We start from the raw sequence: 17,373 nt of genomic DNA, 5'->3' as shown, positions 1-17,373 counted from the left end.
GCTGTCGCCTCTCAGAGGAGGAGGAGACATCTCATGGATGAATGCTTTTCCATATGCACGTTATTCGTTCGGCCTTTCTTAATTCATCTCTGGAGTTTTTTAATTCACGATCAGATGAATCTCGTCCTGGTAAATTACCAGAACGAGATTCCACTGATCCTGAATTACAGTTCCAATTATGTTGAGGTCATTTTTTTTTCACTTATTATTTGCAAAGGACTAACTTTAATTTCACACCTCTAAACGTTTTTTATTTTGTTTTAATTTTCTATCGAAAACCCACATGGAGAATTTCCTATCATTGTAATTTCCTTTGAACACAATCCTCTTAATCATCGTCATTCTGACATACCTTACTTTCATGAATATTCCTTTTTAGTTGCTATGACAAATCCAATACTGTGTTACTATGTTTGTTTGTTTTTTTTTTGATTTTTTTTAATTTTTAATTTTTGATTTTTTTTAGGTAGATCCAAGAATTATCAATCAATATAAGGTCGTCTCTATGATGAATTCCTAGATGAATAGTCTATTATTCCAACAACATATATTGAATAAAGATTTGCCTCCAAAAGATACTCAAATCCTCTCTTAATATTAATAATATTATTTTTAGTTTAAGAAAAAGTGTGTCATTACTAAATCTTTTGATGGTAGGTCAAAAGATCAAACACTTCTAACTAACAAAGTTGAAATTTTGATAGTACTCACTTAATTGTCTTTCACTTAAGGTATAGATTAATATATTCACTTAATGTATGAATTATGGATTATGGACTAAAAGATTAATAGACACTTGTGTCACTCAAAAGACTAAATAATCACTTAAAGATGATATAATATTAAACTAGAATGGCTATTGCCAAAGACAAAAAGAATAAAGAGACTTGAAACAAATCTTGACAAGCATTGATAAGAGTGAAGAAGGCTTCACTCTTGCCTCCATATATACTATCTAAGTAGGAGCTATGTGATAATATTTTAAAGGACCTCCAATACATGTCTAACTTATAAGATATATGTCTTAACTCGTAAGGCAAGTTATTTATATAAACACTATGTAGTTACTTTGTAAGACAAGCTATCAACATGTTATCATACAGCGTGATTTGCTATTAGGGAATACACTGGGTATCTAGTTGTAGAGAGTTTAGCTTAAACTTTTATACGCATCTTGTCTTAGCTTCCAAAACTCCTTTATTTTGCACAAAATTCAAAATATAGCAAAATCTCTTCAATTTTTTATTTTTTTTTTATTTTTTTTTAATTTTTGCGAAGGGTTTTCTCTTCTTAAACTTTAGAAATTCATAACTCTTGATCTAACTATTTAGTTTGTCTCAAACTTGTAAAATAAGTAGAATTTATCCTTAAGTTTTACTTCAAAAAAAACCAACTACAAAATCACTTCCGATCTTTTGGCATCTAAGAAATCCTAGTAGATACTCTAAACCCTAATTTACAAGCACTTGAGCACTATTTTCTTAATATCTCAAGAATCCAATATTCAAATGCCATCAAAATTATGTATAAAGTTTATTAACATAAATATACACATTCCCTCAAATTTTGAGCCAAAAACTTGTCAAATTGCTCAAGATATAGCTCAAGATACAACCACTAGTAAATCGGGTCACTTACTACCCTTAGATTGCATAAGCTGACTTCAAAATCCAATAACTCCTTTATTTCAACTTAGAATCCAGCAAGCAGTATACGAAAAGTGTAGCCACAAAAGTTCTCTCTTCAGTTGCAGTTGCCGATCCTCAATTACCCTCTATACGCATACGTTATATCAAAAATAGTGACAGTAGCTCTCAAATCAACACCTTAACTTTGAGCACTTATATTTCCTTCATATAAACTCCAAATCATACAAGATTTGTACCAAAACCATAGCCAAAAACCTAAAATTTCTGACCTTAGCCTTCAAAGCTCAAATGGCCTCGAAAAACTAACCCTAATCTCTAATATGGCCTCGAGCAGCCCATTGGTCATGATTTTTGACCAATAGGAATGGAGATTTTCATCATCCATCTCCATTCCTCTACATGGATGCTCTAAATTCTCTTTTTACTACCAAAATCTCTCTCCAATTCTTTTCTTTACAAGATTTACTAAATATATGCGCTAAATACCAAATTAAAGAATCAAAATAAGACTTCAAGGATCAACAATGTCTAATAAAGGTTATTCTAAATATTTAAAATTACTACCAACAAAATCATTCTCAAAAGCTACTATCAAATAAAAATAAAGTTATACAAATTCTAATATTAATCCTTTTAAACAACCTCCTTTTAAAGTAGTAATTTAACCACATTCTACAAACAACTAAAATCTAGTAACATGGCTCTCACCATATTGTTAAGTAAGTTGTACATTAAATACATAATTACATTATTTTTACATGATAGCCGAAGCACAACACAACAATGTGCAATACATAGCTAACTTGTTGGCTAAGTTATTAACCTACCAATTAACTACAAACATGTATAAAGACAAAGTTACATCTATGAAATTTCTACAAAGCTTTTCTATAAGATATTATCAAATAAATATACTTTAATCTATTTCTACCTATTCATATTATTAAGATGATTATTGAAGTAAAAATATATGTTTGTAATATTATCTTTCTTACTAAAGACGAGTTCCATGAGGAGTAGTCATCATATGTTGTGGAAGTTCAAGATGCAACAAATTATATTTGCTATACAATCTAATTTTTGTTTCTTTTGAAGGTGGTTAATGGATCCTATTAGTGATCAATAATATGTCATAGAAAGGCAAGAAGACCACATTGCTATTTAATCATTGTTGAGGTCTTCATAACTTCCTTCAAATAGAATATTTGGAACATTGTTAGAAATTGTTCTTTCCTCCAATAAAATCACCAAATTTTATGAGTCTGTTTCAAGGTTGTGATATCAAATGTATTATATCTTACCATCTATTCAAGAAAAAAATATTACTCTTGAAGATCTTCATTTCTATTACATTGTCTTAAAGGTTGAAAAAAAACTATATCTTGTTCAATAAGTCAACAAATGATAGTTCTTAGATTAAACTTGTTGGTTCTTAGTTTACCATTTCTTTAGTGCCACAAATACATATAGACTACTAATAAAGATAAAAATTAAAATACAATTATTTTTGAACCATATTTTGTTTATAGCAAAGATTTATTATTCTTTATCTTGATTCTCATGAATATTATTAATAAATACATCAATCTTCTTTACTAAATTTGCAAGATTTTTACCTAGGTCTCATGTGCATTCATTAATATCATACTTGTTGTCATACTACATGGCATTTTGCTTAAGAATGCACCAAACACCTAGCTTTGGAAGATAAAAAGAAAATTGCAACAATAAGTCCTAACAACTCTAATAGATTTTTATATAAATTATAATTAAAGATTAGCAAATATAATCAAATATCAATCAAATATAATTAAAATTTCAAAGAAATTATATAAAAAATACAAAAAATTCTTAAAGACCTTTTAAAGAAATCATAAAGAAATAACATAGAAATTCAAAAAATATATACTAAAATAGAAATCTTAATAAAATATTAAAATAAAAACTTTAATTAAATTCTAATCAAAATCTACTCAAATCTTAATAAAATCTTAGTCAAATCTTAGTCAAATCTTTGTCAAATCTTAGTCAATCCCTAAATAAGCTCTAATCAAATCCTACACAAATTCTAGTCAAATTCTAATCAAATCCTAGTCAAATCCTAATAAAATTCTAATAAAATTCTAATCAATCATAAATAAATCTTAATTAAATCTTAATAAAATTCGAAATAAATCCTAGTCAAATCCTAAATAAATTCTAGTCAAATTCTAAATAAATCCTAATAAAATTCTAAATAAATCTTAATCAAATCCTAAATAAATCTTAATCAAATCCTAATCAAACCTTGGGTCAAATCCTAATCGAATCTTAAAAAAATCCTAAATAAATCCTAATCAAATCTTAATCTAAACCAAATCTTAATTCTAATCAAATCTTACATCAAATCCAAAATCCTAATTATAATCCTAATCAAACCTTAAATCAATCTAAAACCCTAACCCTAAACCAAATCCTAATCAATCTTAAGTAATTCTTATAGCAAATTTAAACCTCAATAACTAATGAATGAACTGTTGATTTTAATCTAAGTTTTGCATACCTCTTAACAATTAAATTGACAATAAGTATAAAAAAAATTAAAAATGATCGAAATTGCCAAATAGACAATAACCTCAAAATTGTGCTCAAGTATTAGTCGGCCTCTTTTTCCAACCTTGGTGCCAATCTTCCAAAGCCAATAACTCTTGATTGAACCATTATTTTGCTTTCAAACTTCATATACTTGTTAGAAATCAAGTTGACTACCTTTATAAAAGAAAATTAACTCAATTTAATTAATACATTGACAAATATCTAAAAAAACCTCACTTATCTCAAAATCCTAAATTCCAAAATCATAATCTACAAAAATCTTTATGCTTTTCAATCTAACCATTCAATCAAATCCAAATTCACAACACACATCAAGCACAACTACACCTACAAATCCAAAAAATTTCACTTCTAGATGTACTGCCAAACTTACAAAATTCTCCAAAAAGTATCATCCATTTTATTTTACAAATTTAGAGTCATCCAAAACAAACTCTAACTTTGCAAAGCTCTTATAAAGTCAATATATACTCAAATCACCCAAAATTAATGCTTAAAGAAATTCTATCAAGTCTGCTCCTAGATTTTATTCTTTAATTTCTAAAAGAATCCTTGAATTGCCATAGAAGCTCAGTTTTGTGCCATGGAGTTTGATTTCGATCCAAATTCATAACTGATCATCTTCGGATATCATCTCTTGAATTTCTCAAATAATATTTGCTACAAAATATTCTTAACTTCTTTTTAAAAGTACCTATATTGTTTATTTTTCTAATTTACCTTATTTTGCTTTATTTGTGGTCTTACAAAGTGAATAGAAGCTAATTTTATAAAAAGGCAACATTAGCACCTTTAATTTTTCTACTCCTTGACTATTATCTATTTTTATAAGACAATTTGTTACAATATATTTAAAATAAGATCTTCAAAAATATGATATTTTCTTTATCTTTTCACCTATTAGAAATTTTATATCATGACATCGTACCAATGAATAAGATATTCTAACATATTTTAGCATTTTCTTGAGTCTAAGACATATTTGATCTCATATTCTTGATTATTATCAACTTTTTTTTTTAAAGGAAGTAATATTTGTCTGTTTCTTAAAAAATTCACAATCTTTTATAGCATAAAAGAGATATAATAAATATCAAATAGATCTTCATAGACTTTAGTAGATATAATTAATATGTAATATGATTGATTTGTTCACAAATAGGACATGGTCTAAATTTATAGTAAACTAACTTATTACAAGGCCAGATAGTCTTGATAATAGAACAAAGTAACTATATGTTGTTGCCAATGTAGAACTAAGGCTGTTGTTTGTGACAAGCATTCACATTGATCTTTTGTCATTCTTGAACTATTTTTAATTATGCCTTAATTATTATATATAGCTCAAATATAAAATTTGTAAATCTTATACAATAGAATAATGAACTTTTAAGAAGTCTAAAGCATCATGTCATGGATGACAACCATAACTAGTAAAGAAAGATGTTTGTTGCATAGAAGAATGTACTATGTTAAAATAAAAAAACTTTATTAATAATAAAAGAATTATCTAATCATCTTTTAGATGTTTGATAGTACACTTTAAATATTACTCCAAAACTTCATTCATGGACTCCATTTATCAATTGATTTGAGGATGAAAATATAATATCTTTAAATAATTCATGATAGTAATAAATATTGCCAATGAAAAGATTAGTTTTTTTATCACATGTGATAGATTATATACATGATACAAAATATGCCAATTTGTTAAAAAAATCTATTATTATAAATATAGAATTATAAAAAATTGAATTTAAAAGATCCATAATAAAATCTATAAAAACAAAAGACTATGGTTGTTTTAGAATAGATAATAGTTGAAGAAGTCCATAAAGTTGATAATAAAGAGTTTTTGATCTTGAATAAGTATCACATGACTGTACAAAGTCTTTGACTATCTTCCACATTTGAGGCCATCAAAAATCTCTAGATATTAATTTCATAATCTTTTTATATCTAAAATGATAAGTTGTCACAAATACATATATTTACTCTAGTATTTTTTTACATAATTAAGTAGAATTAAAAATATATATAATTATTTCATAATATTTTTTAAAGAAGTTTTTTAGAAGCTTTATAGATATTGCGTTGACCTTATATGTATTTGAATTTGATTGATAGGATAGAAACTTGGTCAATAAATTAATTACATATTAATAGCTTGTGGAATAAAATATTTATATGGCGTACATATAAAAAACTTTCCTTGTAAGTTAAGATACATGTCTTGCAAAGTTAATACATTTTAGAGGACATATAAGACATGACCACATAACTCTTAGTTAAGAGTATATATAGAGGCAATAATGAAGCCTTTTTCACTCTTGTCAATACTTTTCTAATCCTTAGTCTTATTTTAAGACTTTTTAGTCTTTTTTTCTTTATAAATAGTTATTTTAGTTCAATATATTACCATCTTTGAGTGATTTTCTAGTCTTTTTGAATGACTCAGGAGTATATTGAGGATTTCTTTCTTCAAGACTCATATCTTTAATAACAGTTGCTAAAAAGTCATGATGAGCTTAAAGAACATATAAACAAGTTTTATTTTTTAGAATATATAGTTTTTTCTTGAAATAGAATAAGTTACTCTTGAACTTGAGCTTAAAAGCTTTATGAAACTTAAAAAAATCATTCTTGTTATCATAAGTAAGAGGATTAGAGGGCATATTTAATTTCACTACCTTGAAAAAAGTTAAATTGATAGTTAATGTTGATTACATTGCTCAATGATGAAAATGCTTTGGTTTCAAAAGAATTCTTTTTTATTGATTAAAAGATGCATCTCTTAATTTATGTGCTGGATAAAAAAGTTTAAATAAGGTGTTTGACAAATTTTGTTAATTTTTGAGTTGATAAGTGATCTTAAAATTAAATCTTCATAAAGACACACTCCAATGGACTTAGTGACAACTCAAAACACATGTTGCTATAAAATATTTGAGTTTCTTATGTTCCATAGATATAACAATTAAACTAAAAGCACCTTTTAGTTAATAATGTCATTCTTGAAATGAGTCAATAATTACAAGAAGCTCTTTATTGTGGATTTAATAATTAATATTAGTTGCTAAAAACTTAATAAAATAAAAAATTATCAAGTGGAACTTACCATATGCTTCTATTTATGATAATAATGCATCCATAACAAAATTTAATGCATCTTTTTCTATAATGAATGCTTTAGAAAACTTGATGCAATACAAGTTTGATGGAAAAAAGATGCTTCATCTTCTTTTTTTTATTCAAGTTTGTCTTTAAATGTCAAGTATTGATATATTATGTCTTATCCTATTTGGAAATGCACTTGACATATGGCTGTAGAAGGTAAGATTGTATTTTACAAGTATTTAAGAATCCTAAAATGTTTCACCTTTATAAAAAAAAATGTAATTTGAATTTTAATTCAAAAGTGATTAAATCTAATATAAAAGACTCTAAAACACTCTTTTTAGTAATTTCAACCATACACAAACTCCAATTATCTTATTACTTCTATAATTAGATATTTTTGGATTTTCTTTGTAAGCTTAATCCTTATCAACAAGCTTTAGAGAGTTGTAGCTTCCAATCTAACCATCCACTTGAAGCAAATTTTTCTACACAAATGCCACTACAAGTCTTTTATGTGTTCAAAAAAAATTCACTCCAATCCAGCTTACAAATCGTAAAAAAAAGCTCAAAAATCATACTATATTACTTCGCTGCCAACTTGAAAGTTGATGCAAACATCATAGTAGATATTTTTCATTTTTCAACTATTAACTTCAATTCAAAATTAGTATGTAGGTTGATCTTAAAGTCTTCTAATACCATACAAAATTTTACTTTGTTCAAAATAATAGATCTTTAAATATTATAAAAACTCTATCCAATTCCAAACTACCACCTTTTAATACCTTCTTGTATCAAAACTCAGATATCTCTCAATTGGACCATTAGATTAATACAAAATTTTACAAACACTTAGTATATTCAATCAATTAAGTATTATTAAATTTTGAACTATAGATGTGAAATTAATTGTATAAACTATCCAAGAATACTAATCCTAATTGATTGTATGAATCCCAAATCATCGATATAAACCTTGACTTTGAACAACAATTGTAAAATCATTTTCAAATTCCATGAAAAAAAGCCTTATATGTCTAGAACAAGCTCTAAATTAGCTTTCCAACTTTAACTATTGATCTTCAAATGCCCTCTCTATTTTGTCCTACGTAGTCATTTTAGTCACTAAAGATTTGATTTTGATCCTATCTCACAAATGGTCGACCCTTGAGTATCAATTTAATCTATCATACGAAATTTCTAGTCCAAACTTACCTTCACTTAATTGTAGTATCAACCATGTCAATTTTTTACTTCTTCTAATATAATCTTACTAATTTATGGTCTTTCTAAATCAATAAAAGAGTCTCTATTGGCTAGAAGAAAAAATTACTAACCAACCTTTAACTTATTAACTATTAAGAAAAAAAATAAACTAAGAGGCTTTTATAAAAACCATATTTAAATATCTTGAATTACTATTGAACCAAGATAATTAAAAAATAATTAAAATTTTATTTTTGATTATATTTTCATCATATAGTCGTGTTACATTACAATAGCGTACAAGAAGAGCCATAACTTGACAAAAGGTCTTGATAAAGATCTAATTATAATTTAAAAAAATTTAAAAAATATTACACATTTTTAATTATTTTTGAGAGTTTTTAATCCATGATAGTTTGAATCTTATTAAAATCTATCATAAGAACATTGTTTGAAACAATATATCTTAAAAAATCTACTTCAGTAATGTGAAATATATAATTTTATGATTTTGGCATATAACCTTATATCTCTTAATTTTTGTAATATAAAAAAATATAAATATTATATAATTTAATATTTTTAGAGTAGATTAAAATATCTTTTAAATAATAGGTAACAAAATCATTTATTATATATTGAAAACAAACACACCAAAATATGAGTATAAAATTTATTCCTTAATTCAAGTTATAAGATGGCTTCAATTAAGTATTGCTTGTAATAGGTGGTGTGAAGTATAGAAAATAAATAATAAGAATAAAAGCAGAACAAATATAAAATAATTAAAATAAATGAAATCAAGCAATTACACAATCTAAAACTTGATTCAATCTATTCACTAAGTTTTTATTCAATAAAAAATAAAAAATATTTTTTTTTATCTTTCCAATGATATAAGAAATATGTAAATCCGAATTATTATGGATAACTTATGGTGGTTTAAAAATAATTAGTAAATAATAAAAAATTAAGTAAAAATATTTTATCTCAAGGATAATTTGCTTATAGATCAAAGATTTGATTCTCACCAAGGCTCACATATAGTATATAAGAGTATCTAAGAAAGGCCATGAGGCCTTAGTCTTATCCTCCTAACTACCTTAAAGGTGCTACAATCCATATGAGACTTGTGTACCTCCCTTCTTACAAGGACTATACTAGATGTTGGTCCTCCTATTTTCTACTAATAAATCCAATATTTTTATGATTTTGACTTCACCATGGTATTTAAAAATATCTAATTAGCTTGAAAACCTCTTTTGGCCTTCAAATCTTACTCTATTTCTTCATAATGGCTCCCAAAGTAATAAAATTTATTATTATCAAAGTTTTAAAAAAAATTCTAATTTTTCAAAATAAATTCTAAAAAAATATTATAATGATTTTATAATGCTAATATCAGTTTAAGGCTATAATCTCCTATTTTGGTAATTTCTAATAATAATATAATTAATTTAAATCCAATATAAATCCTATTTTTTTAGAAATAATTAAAAAGATATGAGGTTCTTTTTATGTTTTTTTTAGATACTAATAAATATTTATAATATTTTATAAATAATACATATAGATAGAAGGCTAATATAAATATTGACCTTAATAAATAAAGCTTAATATTCAATAATAAATACAAAAATACTAAATCAACTAAGATAATTACTTCCAAGACTTACTAAGATTCTATTTCTACAATTAACATTCTAATTTTTTATTTGTCTAAGGATATTTTTACTATTTACTATATATTATGATTTTAAGTATTCTAAATACATCTTTTTTTTCTTAAAACAAGTAGTGATTTGATATCTTTTTAATCATCAACTTGTTGAATTTTAAATTGTTTCTATAATATAAAGTTTTTAGCCAAGTTGCTGTGAATATATTTCTTAATTGCATCCAATTCTATTTTGTAATATAGTATGGATTGATCCAAATGGTGGTTGAGCTCGACCTTGAAGATCAATAGAACATTTATAGAGACAATGCTATAGAAGAATATTTGTAATCTTTTTTTTATAAATATTTAAATAATCTTAATATTAGCTTTCAATGCCACTTGAAGTCTTTTTCTATCAAAGGTAGATGTAGTAAGTATAGAAAAAGCTTACCCTTTTTTTATAACATGCATGAAAGCTCTTGTATTTATTAATAAGAATTTGGTTGTATTAGACTTATAGGTTTTTACTTCTCTAATAGAATTATAAGCTAAACTATGGAAAAAATCAAGGTTAGAAAAAGTCTAGTCTATTTGAAGGTGTGAGAGACATGAATTTCAAAGAAAGAGAATCCTCAATACACTCTTGTGTTACTAAAAAGAACTAAAAAGTTACTCAAAAGGTAATGTAATATGAATTAGAAGGGCTATTGCCAAAAATAAGAAGACTAGAAAGTCTTGAAACAAGATTAAGGACTAGAATAGTGTTGATAAGAATGAAGAAGGCTTCATTCTTTCCTCCTTATATACTTATAACTAGAAGCTACATGGTGATGTCCTATAGGACCTCCAAAATATGTTGACTTTGCTAACCACATGTCTTAATTTGCAAGAAAAGTTATCAATGTTTGCGCCATATAATTGGCTTATTCTACAAGCTATTACATAGAATTAATTTTTTCCACAAGCTACCAATACTTGCTTAGCTTGTTAGCCAAGTTAATAACCTACAAATACATCTAAAGTCAAAACCACATCCATGAAGCTTCTAAGAAGTTGCTCTAGAAGACTTTATAAAATTAATCTATATTTACTTACTTTTACTTAATCATATAAGTAACTATTGAAATAAACGTATATGCCTCTGACATTACTCTTTCTTCTAAGGTCGAGTTCGACAATGAGCAGTCATCATCTTTTATGAATCTTTGTAATTTTTTATCTTCATTTTGATGAATGTCATTGATGAAAGGCCTCAACCTTCTTCCTTGAATTTGCAAGATTCTTTGCTAGCTCTCATGTGCATTCGCTTTGATCATATCCACACTAATGAATAAGATATTCCAATCTATTTCGATGTCGCCTTGAATCTAAATTTTCTTCCACCTCAAATTCTTGATTATTATCTACTTCTATAAGAGGAGGTGGCATTTATCTTTTTCTCAAGATATTCACTATTTTATATGACTTAAGAAGAGACACGTGAAATACAAGGTGGATCTTCATAGAGTTTGGTAGATGTAATCGATAAGCAACAAGATGTCAAGGACAAGAACTCGATGAAAGCTAAAGAGTAAGTGAGACTTTTCTCAAAAAGAAATAGGACAAAATAGAAATATGTATATTAAGAAAGAAACTGGAATGGCTATTGCCAAAATACAAGAAAACTAGAGACCCTTGAAACTAGACTAGAAGCAAGAAAGGAGTTGACAAGAGTGAAGAGGGCTTCACTCTTGCCTCTATATATACTATCTAACTAGAAGCCACGTGGCGATGTTCTATAAGACCTCCAATATATGTTGACTTTCTAGGCCACATGCCTTTGCTTGCAAGGCAAGTTTTCTATGGATGGACCACGTAGTTAGCTTGTTCTTTAAGCTTCCAACATGCGTGGCACATGGCTAACTTGTTGACCAAGTTTCTAACCTAAAAGTCAACTATAGACTCCTATAAAGTCAAAGCAGCGTCTATAAAGCTTCTAAAAAGCTTCTCTAGAAGATATTACACAATTAACCTACTTTTACATACTTTTATCTATTCATATAGGTAATTATATGTATGTCCGTGACATTACCCCCCCTTCTAGAGACGAGTTCCACGAGGAGCGGTGATTATATATTGAGAAAATCTAATATGCGGCGAATTGTATTTGCTACATACTCTGATCTTCGTTCTCTTCGAAGATAGTTGATGGGTCCTCTTAGCCATCGATAGTGTCCCATTCCAGGGCGAGAAGACCACCCTGTTATTTGATCACTGTTGAGGCCTTCATAACTTCCTTCAAATAATACATTTGAAACACCATCAGGAGTCGTTCCTATCTCCAATAATATCACCAAACATCGAGAATCTCTTCCAAGGTCGTGATACCAAACGCGTTGTATCTCACCATCTATTCGAGGAAGAACATGTCGTTCTTGAGGGTCTTCATCTCGGTTGCGTCGTCTTGAAGGTTGTGACAATAGCAATGTCTCATCCGGTAAGTCAGCAAACGAAGGTTCTTGAGTTGAATCCGCTGGTTGTTGGCTCTCCATCTAATTAGCGTCACAAAATGTAAAGAAGTTACAAACATGGATAGGAAATTGAATGTTATCTTGCCTCAATCTTGTCTCTTTTATAAGAGAGGTTTTCATCTTGGTTTTGATGGATGTCGTTGATGAAAAACTTTGACTTTAGCTGATGCATTTGCTAGATTCCTGGATGGCTCCCATGTGCGCTCACTAATATCATATCCGCACCAATGAACAAGATATTCCAGCTTATTTCGGCGCCGCCTTGAGTCTAATATCTCTTCCACCTCAAATTCTTCATTATTATCTACTTCTATAGGAGGCGGTGGCATTTGTCTTCTTCCTTGTATATCCACTGTCTTATATGGTTCAAGAAGAGACACGTGGAATACATGATGGATCTTCATTGACTCCGGTAGATGTAACCGATATGCAACTGGGTTGATCTGTTCAGAAACAGAAAAGGGGCCAAACCTACGATAGTCCAATTTGTCACAAGGTCGAGTGGTCTTGATATTGCGACGAAGTAGTCATACCTTATCACCCACGTTGAGTTGTGGTTGCTCTTTACGATATACATCTGCATTTATCTTTTGTCGTTCTTGAGCTTTCTTCAACTGCGTCTTCATTATTGCATGTAACTCTGACAACCGATTTGCCATATCTTCTGCTGCAGGATTATCAACTTTTGAAAAATCAAAAGTATCAAGTCGTGGATGATAGCCATAATTGGCAAAGAAAGGTGTTTGTTGCGTGGAGGAATGTACCGTATTATTATAAGCAAACTCTGCCAATGGCAGAAGGTTTGTCCAATCATCTTCTTGGTAGTTGATGGTACACCTTAAATACTGTTCCAAGACTTGGTTTACGCGCTCTGTTTGTCCATCAGTTTGAGGATGGAAAGCTGAAGATAGCTTTATGTCCACTTTTAAAATCTTGAAAAGAGTCCTCCAGAATCTCGACACAAATTGAGTTCCCCTATCCGATATGATATCTTTAGGTAATCCATGATAGCGATAGATATTATCAATGAAAAGCTTAGCTATTTCTTCACCTGTGATAGATTTTGTACATGGCATAAAATGTGCCATCTTGGTGAAACGATCTACTATCACAAATATAGAATCATAAGATCTTGAGTTTGGAAGATCTGTGATGAAATCCATAGAAACAGAAGACCATGGTTGTTCTGGTATAGGTAATGGCTGAAGAAGTCCGTAAGGTCGATGTCGAGGAATTTTTGATCTTGAACAAATATCACATGATTGTACAAAGTCTTTGACTGACTTCCACATTTGTGGCCACCAAAAATCTCTTGATATGAGTTCCAGAGTCTTATTATATCCAAAGTGCCCTGCTGCTGGAAAGTCATGACGTGCTTGAAGAACACGCAAACGTGCTTTTCCTTCTGGAACATATAGGCGTCCTTCAAAATATAATAGATTATTCTTGAACTCGAACTTAGAAGAATCATGAGACTTGGAAGAATTATTCTCGATATCATGAACAAGAGGGTCTGAGGACATACTGGACTGGATTTGCTTGAGAAAAGTTGAATCAACAGTCAATGTTGATTTCACTGCTCGGAGATGAAATTGCTCCGGTTTCAAGAGGACCGTTCTTTGTTGCTCAAAAGCTGCATCTCCTTCTTTTGGTGCAAAATAAGAACGTCTAGACAGGACATCGGACAAACCTTGTTGTTTTCCTGGCCGATAAGTGATAATGAAGTCGAATCTTGACAAAGACATACTCCAACGAGCTTGACGACGATTCAACACGCGTGCTGACATGAAATACTCGAGGTTCTTGTGATCTGTATACACAGTGACTAGACTAGAAGCGCCTTCTAGATAATGACGCCATTCTTGAAAGGAATCCACGATCGCAAGAAGTTCTTTATCATGGATCTCATAATTGATCTCGGCTGCTGAGAATTTTCTTGAATGAAAAGCTATCGGATGAAGTTTGTCATCTGTTCCCATTTGTGATAAAACTGCACCCAAGGCAAAATCCGATGCGTCTGTTTCCATAAAAAATACCTTGGAAAAGTCAACACGATATAAGACTGGTGCAGAGACAAACGATGTCTTCAAGGCTTCAAATGCTGCTTCCGCTTCTTGATTCCATTGGAATTTATCTTTACTAGTCAAGCGTGTAAGTGGAGCTGCAACTCGTGAGAAGTCTTTGATGAAGATCCGATAGTAATTGGCAAATCCCAAGAAACATTGGACATCTCTTACAGTCTTTGGAATCTTCCAATCCATGATTGTTTGGACTTTCTTAGAATCCATCATAAGACCATCATTTGAAATGATGTATCCTAAAAAGTCAACTTGAGTAGTGTGAAATACACACTTTTCCATCTTGGCGTACAATCCTGCATCTCTGAGTTTTTGTAATACTTGACGAACATGTATTTCATGTTCTTCAACATTCTTAGAATAAATCAAGATATCGTCTAGGTAGCAGACGACAAAATTGTCTAAGAATTCACGAAATACATCATTCATGAGATGTTGAAAAGCAGCTGGTGCATTCGTGAGTCCAAAAGGCATGACATTATATTCAAAATGCCCGTACCTGGTTCGAAATGCAGTCTTCCATTCATCTCCTTCTTTGATCCGTACTAGATTATATGCTCCTCTTAGATCTATTTTTGTATAGATCTTAGCTTGATTTAACTGGTCAAGGAGTCCTGATATCAAAGGTAATGGATACCTGTTCTTGATTGTGATCTTGTTGAGTCCTCGATAGTCAACACACATTCGTAAAGATCCATCTTTTTTCTTTACGAATAAAATTGGAGCTCCTGCTGGAGATTTTGAATGGCGTATGAAATTCTTCGCTAAATTCTCGTCAATATATGTCTTGAGTTCAGCCAACTCATCTTGCGATAAACTGTAAATTGGTCCAAATGGTGGCAGAGTTCCTTCCTTGAGATCGATTGAACAATCGTATGGGCAATGCTCAGGAAGAATATCTGCATTCTTTTTCTCAAAAACGTCTTGATAATCCTGATATTGACTTGGAATGCCACTTGAAGTCTTTACGTTTTCAAAAATAGGTGCAGCATAAATAGCAAAAGTTGATCCTTCTTTTGCTGCGTGTATAAATGCTTTTGCACCTATAAGTGCGAGTTTTACTATACTAGACTCATGGTTTTTTACTTGATTAATAGAACTGTTACTAATGCTCTGAGGAAAATCAAGTTTACGAGAAATCCAATCTATTCGAGGATTATACTTTTCTAACCATGATAAGCCTAAAATTACTGGATTAGAGGGAGATCTAATTATATTAAAAATTACGCAACTACTATGACCATTTATTACTACATCTACAGGAAGTGTTTCGTGAGTTACATCTCCAGAAGACAACGGACGACCATCTATGACTTCTACGTGTACAGGTTTAGTTTTTTGTATTAATGATATTCTATGACATCTAGCAAATTCTTCATCTAAAAAACAAGATGAGGCTCCTGAATCTATCAAGGCAGAGGCTTTGTAATTATTAGGTCCTAAACGCACATCTATTATAAAACAAGGAGATGGTTCTGAGGAGAGGATAGGACCTTCATTAGAAGTTGTACAAGATTCCAGCCGCACGGTCCCTATTGTAGCTGGACGTACTCGTTTTCCGACATACTGTCTTCTTTGACAGCCGTACTCCTCATTTTGTAGTTACGTCGCTTCTTTGGACAATGTTGAGCAGTGTGCTTAGGTTCTCCATAATATAAGCACAATCCTTCTTGTCGACGACGAGACTTTTCTTGCTCAGTAAGCGGTTTGAAACGTACCGCATCAATTTGCATATCCTCTACTTTTGAAGGTATGTGTTGAGGAGACGTCGGTGTTGCCATTGAATTGTAGTAACGTTGAGGCTCACTTGTGCGACTCTCGGATCGAAATTCAAAAAGTCGATTGTCGCACTTCACAGCAAAGTCAATTGCTTGACTCAATGTTTGAGGATCAGGTAAATTAAGCATCAATTTCTTTACCTCATATTGTAATCCGTAGAGAAATTGACCTACAAATGCGGCATCATCCCACTTGATATCAGTTGTAAGTTGTCGAAATTGCGAAGCATATAATGTTACTGATCGATTGCCTTGTCGCAAAATACGGATCTTGTTGGTTGCAACACGAATTGCATCATGTTCTCCAAACATGGATCGAAACTCCGCCAAAAAAGCCTCCAGATTATCCAATATTGGATCTCGTCGTTCAAGAAAAGATGAAAACCATGACAATGCTGAACCTGAAAGAAGTGTACCAATGAATCTAACTTGTGACCCTGGAGTTGGATAGCTCTGGGGTTGAAGTTCAATCACTAGTTGGACCTGATTGATGAATCCTCGAAACTTGGATCTGGTACCATCAAACTTCTCGGGCAAGGCAACTCTCGGTTCTCTAACACTCGAAGGGTGTTCCATTCTGGGAGAAGGGACATGGTTTGGTGCAGATGTTGAAGCAGCCCCAATCATCTCTATATCTTCACTTCCTACCATTCTTGTTGCTCCTTGTGGTGGTAAATTGAGTTGATGCATCGCAAGCATTAACTCCCTCAATTGTTCTTGCATCTGTGCCATTGCACTCTTCATTTCAACAAGCTCTGCCATAGTAGCACTTAG

General features: G+C 30.3%; 1 long non-coding RNA gene across 1 annotated transcript; it reads right to left on the bottom strand.

Annotated features, from left to right (window-relative positions):
- Positions 1-11,830: 11,830 nt before the first annotated feature.
- LOC149986289 (uncharacterized) lies at positions 11,831-15,630 on the bottom strand. Its single transcript, XR_016501050.1, has 2 exons — positions 14,269-15,630; positions 11,831-14,145 (listed from the first exon to the last, which is right to left on the bottom strand). It is a non-coding gene; the product is annotated as an uncharacterized LOC149986289 (long non-coding RNA).
- Positions 15,631-17,373: the final 1,743 nt, after the last annotated feature.

This window comes from Physcomitrium patens, chromosome 25 (assembly GCF_059467195.1).
Source record: "Physcomitrium patens ecotype Gransden chromosome 25, ASM5946719v1, whole genome shotgun sequence".
Lineage (NCBI taxonomy): Eukaryota > Viridiplantae > Streptophyta > Bryopsida > Funariales > Funariaceae > Physcomitrium > Physcomitrium patens.
The sequence above is the reverse complement of the archived record's forward strand: the minus strand, read 5'-3'. Positions and strand labels throughout refer to the sequence as shown.